Source organism: Rhineura floridana, chromosome 15 (genome assembly GCF_030035675.1).
Source record: "Rhineura floridana isolate rRhiFlo1 chromosome 15, rRhiFlo1.hap2, whole genome shotgun sequence".
In the NCBI taxonomy this organism is placed as follows: domain Eukaryota; kingdom Metazoa; phylum Chordata; class Lepidosauria; order Squamata; family Rhineuridae; genus Rhineura; species Rhineura floridana.
Genome location: NC_084494.1, coordinates 5,524,700 through 5,540,650, shown reverse-complemented (window position 1 = coordinate 5,540,650; position 15,951 = coordinate 5,524,700). Strand labels below are relative to the sequence as shown.

General features: G+C 39.5%; 1 protein-coding gene across 4 annotated transcripts in view; it reads right to left on the bottom strand.

The window, feature by feature from the left end:
- Nucleotides 1–15,951, bottom strand: part of LCK (LCK proto-oncogene, Src family tyrosine kinase) — a 63,123-nt gene that overhangs the window by 38,153 nt on the left and 9,019 nt on the right. The window lies entirely within an intron of this gene.

The window sequence follows — 15,951 nt, the reverse complement described above, 5'->3', positions numbered from 1 at the left end:
TGACTCAGAGTCACTCTCATTTTTCCAAAAGGGCAATTTCCTAGGCTAGATGATACCAATAACGTATAGTGAACTATAGTAGATCTTTCAGGTTGTAATAGGTGGAAGTTTAATTCTTTACTATGGAGATCTATATCTTCATCTAAATGTAGATTCAGAAGTGCTAACTGCTGAGGAAGTGCAACATGCTGGTTGGTGATCTTGCCCATTTCCTGAAACACCAAGGACCAAACGGGTTGCACTTTAAGGCAATCCCACTATAAATACATGCATGTATCAATTACAGAACAACCCTGCCAGCAATTAGCTGATAAATGGGAATTAATAAGTGATATATTTTGTGGGTGGGGTTAAGTGCCATCTATATAATAGCTTTAAAAAGGCTCCCCGCTTTTAGTTGAGATGGATCAAAGCAGGGCCTTTTTCCACAACTTTCTCCAGTCAAATGCATCAATTTCCAAATTCAATTCTGGACTCATCTACATGGTTGTTTACTGTATTTTGGTGCTACTCATCTCTCCTTTAAATTTGCATGGTTCGCATAACATTACCGGCAAACAGAAGCTCTCACACAGTTTCCCCCCTGTGAATCCATACTAACCCAATCCACTGATAATACTTTCTCTAGTGCTTGCAGATGCTTTGCTCCAATGCTTTTAGGTGGGTGGATCAATTGTTCCCCTCTCCACGCCCACTCCCTCCTCCTCCCTTCATTTATTTTATTTCCTGTAGGCTGACAAGCAACTTCTGGTTGCTCTCCTCCATTCTGCTGGCCTTTTTTATTTTGCAGCAAATGGTGCCTTTATTTTCTTTCCCCCCTAACTTGTGCATAGAAGCATAACACTACTCAAACAAATAACCTACCAGAGAAAACACAGATATTCACACTTCTGGTTGTTGTTTTTTCAAAGAAACCTACTACAGCTGGTAGAACAGACTGTGCATACTCGGTCACCGTAGCAACCAGAGGGGGTGGAAATGTATAATTAGAGGGCGGGGCCACAAGGAAAATGCAAGATTAATCCTCCCCAGAGGAATGCCTGGTTGTGTGAGTGGGAAAAAGCGATTGGCAGCTAACATTGAGCAGCAACTGTGGATGATGCAAATGAAAAGTGAAGGTAAAAGAAGTGTATTTCCTACAAAGAAATAAGCCCTCTCTCTTCCATAATGGTTTCAGTGCATCTAATGAGCCAGTGGTTCCACTTAACAGAATCCTGTAGATCAACTAAGTTAGCTCTTTTGTATCATCCTCACTCATCCGCAACAATTTCTCAAATTCAGATAATTGCTGTGTCGCACTCTCCTTAATGACCCTATTTGACAAAAAGACCTCCAATTGCCTCCATAACAACCAAGTGATCAGTGCCCACCTCACAAAGAGAGTTCCCATGGCACCCACTTTTATCATATGTCCAGTACTTTGAATCATAATAGAGTTGGAAGGGGCATACAAGGCCATTGAGTCCAACCCCCTGCCCAATGTAGGAATCCAACTTAACGCATCCCCGACAGATGGCTGTCCCGCTGCTGGTACTTATTATGGAAGGAGGAGTGGAATACCACGAGAATCAGAGTGGACAAGGCTGAGATTAAAAGCAGCCAAAAGCTTAAACAGCCCTGCCCCTCGCTCAGGAAGGAAGCCTGAGAGAATACTAAAGAGTTAAGCCCCAGCTGATAGCCATCAGCCTCAAGTAACACATCATTGGCTGGCAGCAGTAGCTGGGAGGAACCAGCCACACATATAAAGTCAGAGCCCCCCTAGCGAGGGAGCCTGCTCCATGAGCTAGAGGGAGCCCCAGCTGATGAAGCGTCAAGGCAAGTTAAGCAGCAGAGCGAAAAGAGGGTAAGTAGCTCCCATTTATTCCATTATTTAAATTGAAGTAAAACAGCTCAGAGAAATAACTAATAAGGACAGCCCAAGGTCACCCTGAGCTAGGAGCCAAATCCTGAAAGAACCTATATCTTAGGAGACAGATCCTAGGAGAAGGAAGCCCATAGAAAGCTAGTTTTCAACACCACCCTAGCAGGAAAGCTTCAGGGGACACTGTAATCAAGGCTAAATTCCAGTCGGAGAGAAGGAGGAAAAGCAAACTCCACCGATACATACAGGGAGAGAGTCAGCTCAGTCCTTGCTAAAAAGGGCAGCTTCAGCCTTCCTGAAACACAACCGCAAGCTCTGTTTCCCTAGGTTAAAGAAAGGTCAGGCTGTTCTAGGTGGGAAAACAACAAACACAAAAGACTTGCCTGGAAGGCGCAGCCCCTTGCTGAGATTAAAAGCAGCCAAAAGCTTAAACAGCCCCGCCCCTCGCTCAGGAAGGAAGCCTGAGAGAATACTAAAGAGTTAAGCCCCAGCTGATAGCCATCAGCCTCAAGTAACACATCATTGGCTGGCAGCAGTAGCTGGGAGGAACCAGCCACACATATAAAGTCAGAGCACCCTAGCGAGGGAGCCTGCTCCACGAGCTAGAGGGAGCCCCAGCTGATGAAGTGTCAAGGCAAGTTAAGCAGCAGAGCGAGTTCGGCAGTAGGGCGAGGAGGCCAGGGCCCCCCGCTCTGCCCGTCTGTTCCCTGACCTCAACTAAACCGCAGTCTCCAACCCATTGACGTAATAAACCTTAAACAAAACTATGCAGGTAAGAAGCCAGCAGGGGTGTGGGGGCTTTCCAGTGTTTTGCACCACCTGCAGCATGTACGACTATCTGCCTGTTGGACAGAAGTCGTGGGTATGCTCTCGGTGCAATGAGCTCCTGGCTCTCCGGGAACGACTTCATTTCCTTGAGGCCAAGGTGGCGGACCTGGAAAAGCTGAGAGAGGCAGAGAGGTGTGTGGAGGAGGCCTTCAGGGACGTTATAGCTATGTCCCACTCCAACGATGATAGCTCTCCTGCTATCATGGACAACGATGGTCTCGGGGAAGGAGAGCATCCAGCTGAGGAAGAGGGAAACGATCCCTTAGAAGGGACCCATTCCTTGGGGGATGAGCAGCTATCCTCTCGTGCCAAGGATATATCTCCAGGGGGTGGAGGGATCCTTGTAGTGGGTGATTCAATCATTAGGAACATAGACAGTGGGGTGTGTGATGGGCGTGTAGACCGCAAGGTGTTTTGCCTGCCTGGTGCGAAGGTTGCGGATATTGCCCGTCGTTTAGATAGTTTGGTAGACAGTGCTTGGAAGGAGTCAGTGGTCGTGGTGCACGTTGGCACCAACGACATGGGGAAATGCAGCCGTGAGGTCCTGGAAGCAAAATTTAGGTTGCTAGGTAGGATGCTGAAAGCCAGGACCTCCAAGGTGGCTTTCTCTGAAATGCTACCGGTTCCACGCGCAGGCCCAGCCAGACAGGCCCAGCTTTGCAGTCTCAATGCGTGGATGAGACGATGGTGTCGGGTGGAAGGGTTTGGATTTGATAGGCACTGGGGAACATTTTGGGACAAGCCAGGCCTGTACAAAAGGGACGGGCTCCACTTGAACCAGAATGGAACCAGACTGCTGGCACTTAAAATTAAAAAGGTGGCAGAGCAGCTTTTAAACTGACTGAGGGGGGAAACCCGACAGGAGCTGAGAAAGGTCCCGTTCGGAATAAACTTCCCCCCTGGGATAAAAACCAAAGAAATGATGAAATTTTAAAAGGGGTAGGCCTAGAAGTAGGCATTGTGAGAGCAGGGGCACAGCATATAAATTCAGAAGAGCAAAATTACCACAGGCCTAACCACAAGTGCCAAAGACACTTGAAGAGAGACACTGCTTACAAGTGCCTGTACGCTAATGCTAGGAGCCTGCGAACCAAGATGGGAGAACTGGAGTGCTTGGTCTTAGAGGAGAGCATTGATATAGTGAGCATAACGGAGACCTGGTGGAATGGAGAAAACCAGTGGGATACGGTTATCTCTGGATATAAACTATATCGGAAGGACAGGGAAGGACGTATTGGTGGCGGAGTCGCTCTATACGTGAAAGAAGGCATTGAATCCAGCAAGCTCGAAACCCCAAAAGAGGCAGACTCCTCCACAGAATCGTTGTGGGTGGTGATACCATGCCCCAGGAGGGACTTAGTACTGGGAACGATCTATCGTCCCCCTGATCAAAATGCTCAGGGAGACCTTGAGATGAGATATGAAATTGAGGAAGCATCCAAACTAGGAAATGTGGTAGTAATGGGTGACTTCAACTACCCGGACATAGACTGACTGCATATGTGTTCCAGTCATGACAAAGAAGCAAAGTTTCTAGATATTCTAAATGACTATTCCCTAGACCAGTTGGTCATGGAACCGACCAGAGGGACGGCAACCCTGGACTTAATCCTCAGTGGGGACCGGGACCTGGTGCGAGATGTAAGTGTTGTTGAACCGATTGGGAGCAGTGACCACAGTGCTATTAAATTAAACATACATGTAACTGGCCAATTGCCAAGAAAATCCAACACGGTCACATTTGACTTCAAAAGAGGAAACTTCACAAAAATGAGGGGATTGGTAAAAAGAAAGCTGAAAAACAAAGTCCAGAGGGTCACATCACTCGAAAATGCTTGGAAGTTGTTTAAAAACACTATATTAGAAGCTCAACTGGAGTGCATACCGCAGATCAGAAAAGGTACCACCAGGGCCAAGAAGATGCCAGCATGGTTAACGAGCAAAGTCAAGGAAGCTCTTAGAGGCAAAAAGTCTTCCTTCAAAAAATGGAAGTCTTGTCCAAATGAAGAAAATAAAAAAGAACACAAACTCTGGCAAAAGAAATGCAAGAAGACAATAAGGGATGCTAAAAAAGAATTTGAGGAGCACATTGCTAAGAACATAAAAACCAACAACAAAAAATTCTATAAATACATTCAAAGCAGGAGACCATCTAGGGAGACGATTGGACCCTTGGATGATAAGGGAGTCAAAGGTGTACTAAAGAACGATAAGGAGATTGCAGAGAAGCTAAATGAATTCTTTGCATCTGTCTTCACAGTGGAAGATATAGGGCAGATCCCTGAACCTGAACTAACATTTGCAGGAAGGGATTCTGAGGAACTGAGACAAATAGTGGTAACGAGAGAGGAAGTTCTAAGCTTAATGGACAATATAAAAACTGACAAATCACCGGGCCCGGATGGCATCCACCCGAGAGTTCTCAAAGAACTCAAATGTGAAATTGCTGATCTGCTAACTAAAATATGTAACTTGTCCCTTGGGTCCTCCTCCGTGCCTGAGGACTGGAAAGTGGCAAAGGTAACGCCAATCTTCAAAAAGGGATCCAGAGGGGATCCCGGAAATTACAGGCCAGTTAGCTTAACTTCTGTCCCTGGAAAACTGGTAGAAAGTATTATTAAAGCTAGATTAACTAAGCACATAGAAGAACAAGCCTTGCTGAAGCAGAGCCAGCATGGCTTCTGCAAGGGAAAGTCCTGTCTCAGTAACCTATTAGAATTCTTTGAGAGTGTCAACAAGCATATAGATAGAGGTGATCCAGTGGACATAGTGTACTTAGACTTTCAAAAAGCGTTTGACAAGGTACCTCACCAAAGGCTTCTGAGGAAGCTTAGCAGTCATGGAATAAGAGGAGAGGTCCTTTTGTGCATAAGGAATTGGTTAAGAAGCAGAAAGCAGAGAGTAGGAATAAATGGACAGTTCTCCCAATGGAGGGCTGTAGAAAGTGGAGTCCCTCAAGGATCGGTATTGGGACCTGTACTTTTCAACTTGTTCATTAATGACCTAGAATTAGGAGTGAGCAGTGAAGTGGCCAAGTTTGCTGATGACACTAAATTGTTCAGGGTTGTTAAAACAAAAAGGGATTGCGAAGAGCTCCAAAAAGACCTCTCCAAACTGAGTGAATGGGCAGATGGGCAGTGAATGGCAAATGCAATTCAATATAAACAAGTGTAAAATTATGCATATTGGAGCAAAAAAATCTTAATTTCACATATACGCTCATGGGGTCTGAACTGGCGGTGACCGACCAGGAGAGAGACCTCGGGGTTGTAGTGGACAGCACGATGAAAATGTCGACCCAGTGTGCGGCAGCTGTGAAAAAGGCAAATTCCATGCTAGGGATAATTAGGAAAGGTATTGAAAATAAAACAGCCGATATCATAATGCCATTGTATAAATCTATGGTGCGGCCGCATTTGGAATACTGTGTACAGTTCTGGTCGCCTCATCTCAAAAAGGATATTATAGAGTTGGAAAAGGTTCAGAAGAGGGCAACCAGAATGATCAAGGGGATGGAGCGACTCCCTTACGAGGAAAGGTTGCAGCATTTGGGGCTTTTTAGTTTAGAGAAAAGACGGGTCAGAGGAGACATGATAGAAGTGTATAAAATTATGCATGGCATTGAGAAAGTGGATAGAGAAAAGTTCTTCTCCCTCTCTCATAATACTAGAACTCATGGACATTCAAAGAAGCTGAATGTTGGAAGATTCAGGACAGACAAAAGGAAGTACTTCTTTACTCAGCGCATAGTTAAACTATGGAATTTGCTCCCACAAGATGCAGTAATGGCCACCAGCTTGGACGGCTTTAAAAGAAGATTAGACAAATTCATGGAGGACAGGGCTATCAATGGCTACTAGCCATGATGGCTGTGCTCTGCCACCCTAGTCAGAGGCAGCATGCTTCTGAAAACCAGTTGCCGGAAGCCTCAGGAGGGGAGAGTGTTCTTGCACTCGGGTCCTGCTTGCGGGCTTCCCCCAGGCACCTGGTTGGCCACTGTGAGAACAGGATGCTGGACTAGATGGGCCACTGGCCTGATCCAGCAGGCTCTTCTTATGTTCTTATGAAGTCAGAATTCCAACTTTAATGATCCAAACTTTAAACATTTGCCTAAGTGAACCTATTTTGAAAGTACATCCCTAATCGGAATTTCTGTTTGAGGATTGGAAGTACTGATCCATCTGATCCAATTCCATTTGCACCCATTGTTTATTTGGGTCTCACAGTATGAACAGGACCATGTGTCTCAACTGAATCGACAAATAATACAATTCCAAATTGGGCAAGCCCCAACCTCCTTTCTTTGATGGAAAATTTTCTTTGCTTATGCTGGGTTTCTGATGAGGAGAGATGAAAGATTTAACTTTATTTTGCCAGGATTGCTGTTGCTGGGGAGGAATCCAAAGGAACAATATTTGAAACAAAAAGGTCAATTTCGGGAGTAATCATTTTAGTAATTGCCAATCTGTCCATGATAGTAAAATTTTTCTTCTACCACTTTTTAGCCTCTTGAGTTATTCCACACAGGTCCAAAGTTTTATTTAAATAGCTTAATCAGATTCTCTGTGACAAAGATACCAAAATATTTCATGCGGGCAGGGCTGTGGAGTCGGTACGCCAAACCTTCGACTCCGACTCCTCTATTTTTCTACTGACCAACTCCAACTCCACCCAAAATTGCTTCCAACTCCACAGCCCTGTAAAGGGCTGTAAATGTCTTTTTAAATTGGAAGCTCTCATAGGAACATTTTTATCGCTGCCTGAATATGCGCTGATCTTGGCATCACAGCATTTGTCTTCATCTGGGTCCTGTGTCATACACTGACACACAAAATGTTTTCCATCTTGAGTTATGGTGAAATGCTCAACTACAGCTGACTTCATGGGAAGCTTCTTTGACATTTTGAATTTATATTTTTAAAAATTTGTCAATCAAAAAAATTTTTTTTTTGTAATAATTTTTATTCAAATTTTTCCAAAAACAAACAAAACAAAGTCAAAAAAACATAACAATACATCAACAAAAAATGAAAATAAAATAGTTGACTTCCGATTTGTCGCAGATCAGCTATAAGTATATAATATACATCAAACCTGTCCCTTAATGTATACATACAGAGTCCCTTTTCTCCGTAGGCTGTCTTAATTAATCGTCAAATCCCAGTATCATCATTTTATTTTGATCTTTCAACAAAAAGTCTAAAAGAGGCTTCCATTCCTTAAGAAATGTATCTGTCGATTTTTCTCTAAGTAAACATGTCAATTTGTCCATTTCTACTAAATCCATTAATTTCAATAGCCATTCTTCCATTGTTGGTGTTGATTCCATTTTCCACTTTTGTGCATATAATAATCTTGCTGCCGTAATCATATATAATATTATTCTTCCATATTTCTTTTCTATTTGTTTATCCATAAAACCCAATAAAAAAAATTCTGGTTTTGACTGAATATTTATCTTTAGAATTTTTTGCATCTTCCTACCTATCTGTGCCCAAAATGATTTTGCCTTTTTACATAACCACCACATATGATAAAATGATCCTTCTTGTTGTTTACATTTCCAACAAACATTAGAAACATTACTATACATTTTTGACAACTTTTCTGGAGTCATGTACCAACGGTACATCATTTTATAAAAATTTTCTTTAAGATTATAGCATAGTGTAAATTTCAAACCTTTTTTCCACATATTTTCCCATTGATCCATTTGTATGTTATGACCAAAATTTTTTGCCCACTTTACCATACACTCTTTTACTTGTTCTTCCTCCATATCCATTTTCAATAAGAGTTTATACATTTTCGCAATTATATTTTCATCATTTGTACACAATCCTATTTCAAAATCAGATTTACTTATTTCAAACCCATACATTTTCTTGTCCATTTTATATCTTTCTAACAATTGTAAATAGGCAAACCATTGAAAACTATATCCTTCCTTTGTCAGTTGTTCTCTCTCTTTCATTGTATATTCTCCATGTACATTTTCTAATAGTTCTTGATAAGTTAACCATTTCTCTTTTCCAGCCATTTCTCTTCTATAAAACGCTTCTTGACTTGAGACACATAATGGTATTTTCGAATAAAACCTTGGTTTGTATCTATTCCATATTTTCAACAGAGGACGTCTTATAAAATGATTGTTAAAGTCTACATTTACTTTTACTTTGTAATACCATAAATATCCATGCCATCCCCACTTCAAATTATGGCCCTCCAAATCCAATAGTCTTTTATTCCTCAATAAAATCCATTCCTTTATCCAGACTAAACAGCAGGCAGCAAAATAAAGTCTCAGATTTGGTAATCCCAGTCCTCCTCTTTCTTTGGCATCTTGTAGTAATTTAAATTTAACTCTTGGTTTTTTTCCTTGCCATACAAATTTAGAGATATCTTTTTGCCATTGTTTAAAAGGTAAATCAGAGGATATTACAGGTATTGTTTGAAACAAAAACATCATTCTCGGTAATACATTCATTTTTATCACAGATATTCTACCCATTAATGACAGTTGTAGTTTGTCCCATCTTAACAAGTCTTTCTTAATCTCTGTCCATAATTTTTCATAATTATTATGAAACAACTTTGAATTTTTATTTGTCATAATGATACCTAAATATTTCAACTTTTTCTCTATTGTAAAATCTGTCTTGTCCATTAACTCTTTCTGTTCCCTTAAAGTTAAATTTTTCACCAACATCTTTGTTTTTTGATTGTTGATCTTAAATCCTGCTAACGGTCCAAATTCTTTTAATTTGTCCATCAATACATTAATTCCTTCCAAAGGATTTTCTAGTACAATTATCAAATCATCAGCAAATGCTCTCAATTTATATTCTTCTTTTTTTATCTTTAATCCCGAAATTCTTTTATCTTGCCTTATATCTCTAAGCAGCACTTCTAAGACCAGAATAAATAAAAGGGGAGATAAAGGACATCCCTGTCTTGTACCCTTTTGTATTTCACATGAATCCGTTAAATCTCCATTAACAATTATCTGAGCCTTCTGAGATGTATAAATCGATCTAATCCATTTTATAAAATTGTCTCCAAAATCCATTTGCTCCAAAACCTGGAACATAAATTTCCAATTCAAATTATCAAATGCTTTTTCAGCATCTAAAAAAATCAAAGCTGCTTGTTTATCATTTCGTTGTTCTAAATATTCCAAGACATTCAAGACATTCCTGACGTTGTCACGTAATTGTCTTTTAGGTAAAAACCCTGATTGATCTTCCTGAATAAATTGTTGCAATATTATTTTCAATCTTTCTGCCAAGATCATTGTAAAAATTTTATAGTCATTGTTCAATAGAGATATTGGTCGATAATTTTTTGTTTTAGTTAAATCTTGCTCCTCTTTAGGTATTAATGTTATATTAGCATTTTTCCAACTATCCGGTATCTTTCCCTCTTGCAGAATAAGATTCATTGTAGACTGTAAAGGTAGTAAGAGTTCTTCCTCCAATCATTTATAATACATTGCAGATAACCCATCTGGTCCTGGTGCCTTTCCTAATTTAATTTTATTTATAGCTTCAGATATCTCTCTTGACGTAATAGGACCATTAATAGCTTGTCTCTGAAAGTCTGTAATTTTAGGCAAATTCTGTTTAGATATATACTCTTCTATTTTTTCAGATGGAATTTCCTGACATTTGTACAATGTTGAATAATATTGATGAAAAATCTTTTTAATTTTTACATTATCTGTCAACGTCTCATCTCCTTCTTGTATCTTTAAAATGATTTTTTTGACGTTCTTTTCTTAATTTATATGCTAACCATTTCCCAGGTTTATTTGCAAATTCAAAAGTCCTTTGTTTAGCAAAATTTAGTTTTCTTTCAATTTCTCTAACTGTCAGCATTGATACTTGCTTCTGTAACATTTTGATTTGATTTACAATAGAAACTTTAGTTGGATTCTTTTTCAATTCTTCCTCTTTTTGTTTTATTTCTTCCAAAATTAATTGCATTTTCTGTTGTTTCTTTTTTTTTAATTCAGAGTTACATTTAATAAGATATCCCCTCATAAATGCCTTACTTGTATCCCAAACGATATTTTCACTTGTTCCTTTATGTAAATTATGTTGAAAAAACTCTTTTAATTTCTTCTTACATTCTTGTACTACTTTGTCATTCTGTAATAAAGATTCATTTAGTCTCCATCTAAATCCAAGATTTTTCTTTTTTAAAGTTAATATCACAGGGTTATGATCCGAAAAAGTTTTTGGTAATATATCCATTTTAAAAGTGTCCTTCACTAAAATTTTAGACATCCAAATCATATCAATCCTCGAGAATGTTTTGTGTCTTTCTGAAAAATAAGTAAATTCCTTTGCATTATCATTTATATATCTCCAGGTATCCACCAATTCTAAATGTTCCATCAGTTCAAAGCAAATCTTCGGTAATTTACCCTGTGTCTCTTTGATATTTTTTTCAGAAAGCCTATCAATTTTTGGTGAGATTACCCCATTCCAATCACCCATAACGCACCAATGGTCATATGAAAACTCTGACAATTTTTCCATAAGTCCTGTGTAAAACCTTGTTTTATCTTCATTGGGGGCATAAATACCCACTATCAAAATGTTTGTACCCTGTAGAGTAATTTCGACCCCCACAAATCTACCACTATCATCCAATAATACCAATTTAGGAAGCAATTGTGGGTTAATGTAGAGAACAACTCCTTTTTTTTTTTTGGTCCAGCTGAAATAAATTCTTCACCCAAATTTTTACAAATCAAATATTTGGAATCTTTCTTCTTAATATGAGTTTCTTGTAAACAAATTATATCCAATTTTAATTTTTTCAAATAATGAAACACTTTCTTTCTCTTCTGCACCGTATTGGCTCCATTTATATTCCAAGTTAGATATTTGTAATCCATCTTTAAGCGTGTATTTTAAAATGTGCCTGATGCTCCTTTTAATCCCTCATCTTCCTTCCCTTCCTCCGCATATCTTGTTGACTTTGTTCCCCGGGAATTATATCCATATCTTTGAGTTTATCTTCATCCATATCTTTTGAGGCTTTTCTCAAGAAGTCCCTTGCTTTTTGAACAGTATTCAATCTATATTTGTGTTGTCTGAATGTAAAGATCACTCCTTCTGGAACATCCCATCTAAATTGAATTTTGCGTTGCTTAAGTTTCTCTGTAAGGAAAGCATATTCTTTTCTCTTACGTAAAAGTCTAATAGGAATTTCTTTCATCACCAGTATTTCCTTACCATCAATTTTAAAGGTATTTTTGAAGTGTTGCTGTAATACCATATCTCTGGTCGTCTTCTTTATAAAATGAACAAGCACATCTCTTGGAATTTTATTCATTGTTGCATATCTGGAATTAATTCTATACACTTTGTCTATTTCAAATTCCATCCGATCTTCATTCAAATCCAGAAATTTTACTAGAGCATTAACAATTTTATCTCTGATGTCTTCACCTGTTTCCTCAGGAATTGCATGGAATCTCAAACAATGTTCTTTATTTCTCATTTCAATCACAGCCATATAATCCAAATTTTTTTCTAATTCCAGATTTAATATATCTGTTCTATTCTCCAAGATTTGTACCTTTTCTTTAGTGTTTTTTGCATCCTCCTTTATTTGCCCAATTGTCCCTTTAATCTCATCCACTTGTGTTTTAATATATTTTTTATATCTGTCAATTCAGTTTTCATATCCTGTTTTATATCATTAATCCCTTCCATTATTATTTGAAACATATCTGGGGATATAGCCCCTTCCTGTGGATCAGTAGAACCTCTTCGCTCCCGGGCCTTAGTTGGTTTTTTAGTTGTCATTTTCAAGAGAAGCCTTTAATTTCTGATATTAATCACTGTTCCAAAACCTAGAGGCAGTCTATTTCTTTTTTTTTTTCCTCCACCAACAAAAAAGTTAATATTCCAGGCCTGTTATTGAAATCCAGCCAGCACAGCACAGTTCTTATCTACATCCAAGAATGCAAAACAATTCTGGTTCCCAACGCCAAGCAATTAGTAACATATACGAGCAGCAGATTCGTCCAAAAAGAAATAGTCCAAAGAGAAAAATAGTCCAAAATATAATAATTACCTCTCATCCGTTTTTAAACTTTAAAGCTCCAAATTCAGGCCAGCTTTTTGTCGTAAAAAAAGTATATAAGTTGTTTACATTTTCTTTCTTCCTTAATTATATTTAAAAGAGAAAAAGTATGACTCACCCAGGTTTCTCAGTTGCTGATTCGTAAACAAATCTCTTTTATTGTAGTAATTTAAGCCAAATGATAAGATTTAGACAGAAGTAGGCTCGCTGGTTAAGAACGTTTTTTTTAAGAAGAAAAAAAAGAACGCTTCGCTTTTTTCCAGTACAGCTTGCGTGGAAATCCTGACTCCGTCTTCAGCCGATCGGCATGCCTTCTTATCTCAGGGATTTCCTGATCAATTCCAGCCGCCGACAGCTCAACGAAGTCTTGTGGAAAATCTGATCGGTTCTCCTATACCTTGGAGAACATTTAAGCCAGTCCAAGATTCCTCTTGGCTGGCTTTTAACCTGAAAAAAGCTTCCTCTGAGGCAGAGCTCCCTCAGAGACAACCACCAGCCAGCACTCCTTCCGGGAAGTCCTCGTCAATCAAAATTTATTATGAAGCCGGAGTCGGTACATTTCTACCGACTCCAATTCTGACTCCACCCAAAATTGCTTCCGACTCCAACTCCATGACTCCACAGCCCTGCATGCGGGTATGGCAAATCTTAATCTGCAGTAAATCTGATAGCATTTTTTTAACTTCAGGGGAATACTGAAGCAAATTGCTTCAGGATTTTGAAAAATGACCCTCAAGCCTGCCACACCTTCAAAATCCCGAGTTCTCTTTGTAGTGCCCTAGTAATCTCTATAGGGTGAGTAGTGGTAATTAGCATATCATCCACATAAAGTCCAAGGACATATGTTTTTCCATTAAGTGTTAACAGCCAGAACATCCAGCATGGAGCAAAGGCAAATTGCCAGTGGCTCCAAGGCCAAAAGAAAAAGAAAAAGGAGAGAGGGGGGGCCTGTTTTGACCCCGATGGACATTAATCAGTTCCAAAGTCAAATTGTTAACTCAAATTACAGCTTTGGAATCCAAATACATTTGAGAAGCAGCATGTAACAATTTAAAGCCAAAATTCATTTTAGAAAGAATACCAATCAGAAAATCCCATTCCAAACAATCGAAGATCTTGAGAATATCCAAGGCCATGGTGTTTGAGAATGGTGTTTGAGAACGTTTACTAAAGTTGAGACTATTCAGCGATTTTTTAATGGGATCGGCAATGTTATGGCGGAGAATAAAACTGGCCTGGTCTGGAGTGACCAATGTATGCAAAAAGTGTTTCAGCCTCTCCACCAGTATTGAGGCAAAATTTATGTGGTCATGGTTAATAAGTGATATTGACTATGAAGCTGTCAGGGCCTGGGGCCTTTTCAACTTTTTAAGGACCTGCTCCACTCCCTCTGACGTAATGCAGCTATCTAGCTGCTACCTGTGATCACAGAAGAGAGCTCAAATATTGTTGAATTCTTCCAGAAGACAGATTTTAGTATTGCACAGGGAAGCGTAAAAATCACAAACTTCCCACAAATATCTTCCACCCTACATCCCTGTCCATAATACATTGTACTTTGGCTTGCATTCATTTCTTCTGACACCTATTTGCTAGCACCCTTGAACCCTTACCCCATGTTCATAATACTGTTCTTTAACATATAACAGATTTACCATAGTCTGATTGACCTCCAAAAGTTCAAGTTCCCATTGTTTCTCCTCTATCTGTCTATATGGCTTTTTAGAACTTGAATGTTTATACTTCATACGGTTCTAGTAAAGAACCAATTTCCATTTCAAGAACCTAGTTTCCACATTGATTTGTTATTTTCTTTTTAGTACAATAGGGCCCCACTCATACGGCGGGTTATGTTCCAGACCTCCGCTTAAAAGCGAAACCTGCAGAAAAGTGGAACTCCGCCCGATGCCTGAAAAACACTGTAAAAGTGGAACAAGCGCCATATGAGTGGGGCCTTACTCTAATTGAAAGCTGCCGTATTAACGGAACGCCGAAAAGCAGGTCACTGCAAAGCGGTGCCCTATTGTATACATTTTGTTGGATGCACACACCCTCCCTGGGTCACAGCCTTCATAGCTTTCCAGAGCATTCTGTTAGAAACACCCTGGGTATACTTTTATTTAAAATGGTTTTGAAGAGCTGCAGCTATTTTTCTCAAAACACCTGATTTGCTATGAGCACTAGACTACAAACCCAGGAAGAGGAAATGGTATTTCAGTGTCGTACCGGTAGGGAGGCTTTCACAGGTGCATAGTCTGTAATTTTAATTATCCCATTATCTGATGAATTCACTGAGTGCAGTAATGAGGGGGAAATTAACAGAAAGTCCATCTGAGACTGGGAATTGTTATAGGAAGAATGATATGAAAAACTCATATCCTGCAAATTTAGCTCACTCCAGATCCCTCAGAATGTAAGAATTTGGAATTGTTTTCTTAACCTCTTTCCTTTCCCTTGCAAAGATAGTTTCTGTTGAGGGCCTTCTGAGTCCTGGAGAGAGACCCCACAGATATTCAAATTAAAATCATCTCCCAATATAATTTCACCTCTAGCAAAACTTTGCAATTTAGTAAAAACTTTTTTCAAAAAACCAAACTGGGGCATAAACTGAACGAATTGTTGTTATTATTATTTTATTTATTTTATTCAGCTTATATCCCGCCCGACTAGCAAACAGCTCTCTGGGCGGCAAACATAGAAACATATACAATAATAAAATTACAAGATCAATATAACAAATATAAAAGTACATCATCTAAAATACCAATTACAACATTTACATAAATAACTTAGATTAAAATGCCTCAGAGAAGAGAAAGGTTTTAACCTGGCGCTGAAAAGATAATAGTGTCAGCGCCAGGCGTACCTCCTCGGGGAGACTATTCCACAATTCGGGGGCCACCACTGAGAAGGCCCTAGATCTTGTTACTACCCTCCGGGCCTCCCTATGGGTCGGGACCCGGAGGAGGGCCTTCGTAGTAGACCGTAGTGTACGAGCCGGTTCATAACGGGAGAGGCGTTCCTGCAGGTATCATGGTCCCTTCAAAAAAAAACCCCTAACCAAAGCAAACCTCCCATTTTTGTTTCTAAGCACAGCCAATGATTTAAAATCTAACTAAACATTCAAAACTATGGCCACTCCCTGGGACATAGGAGATCAA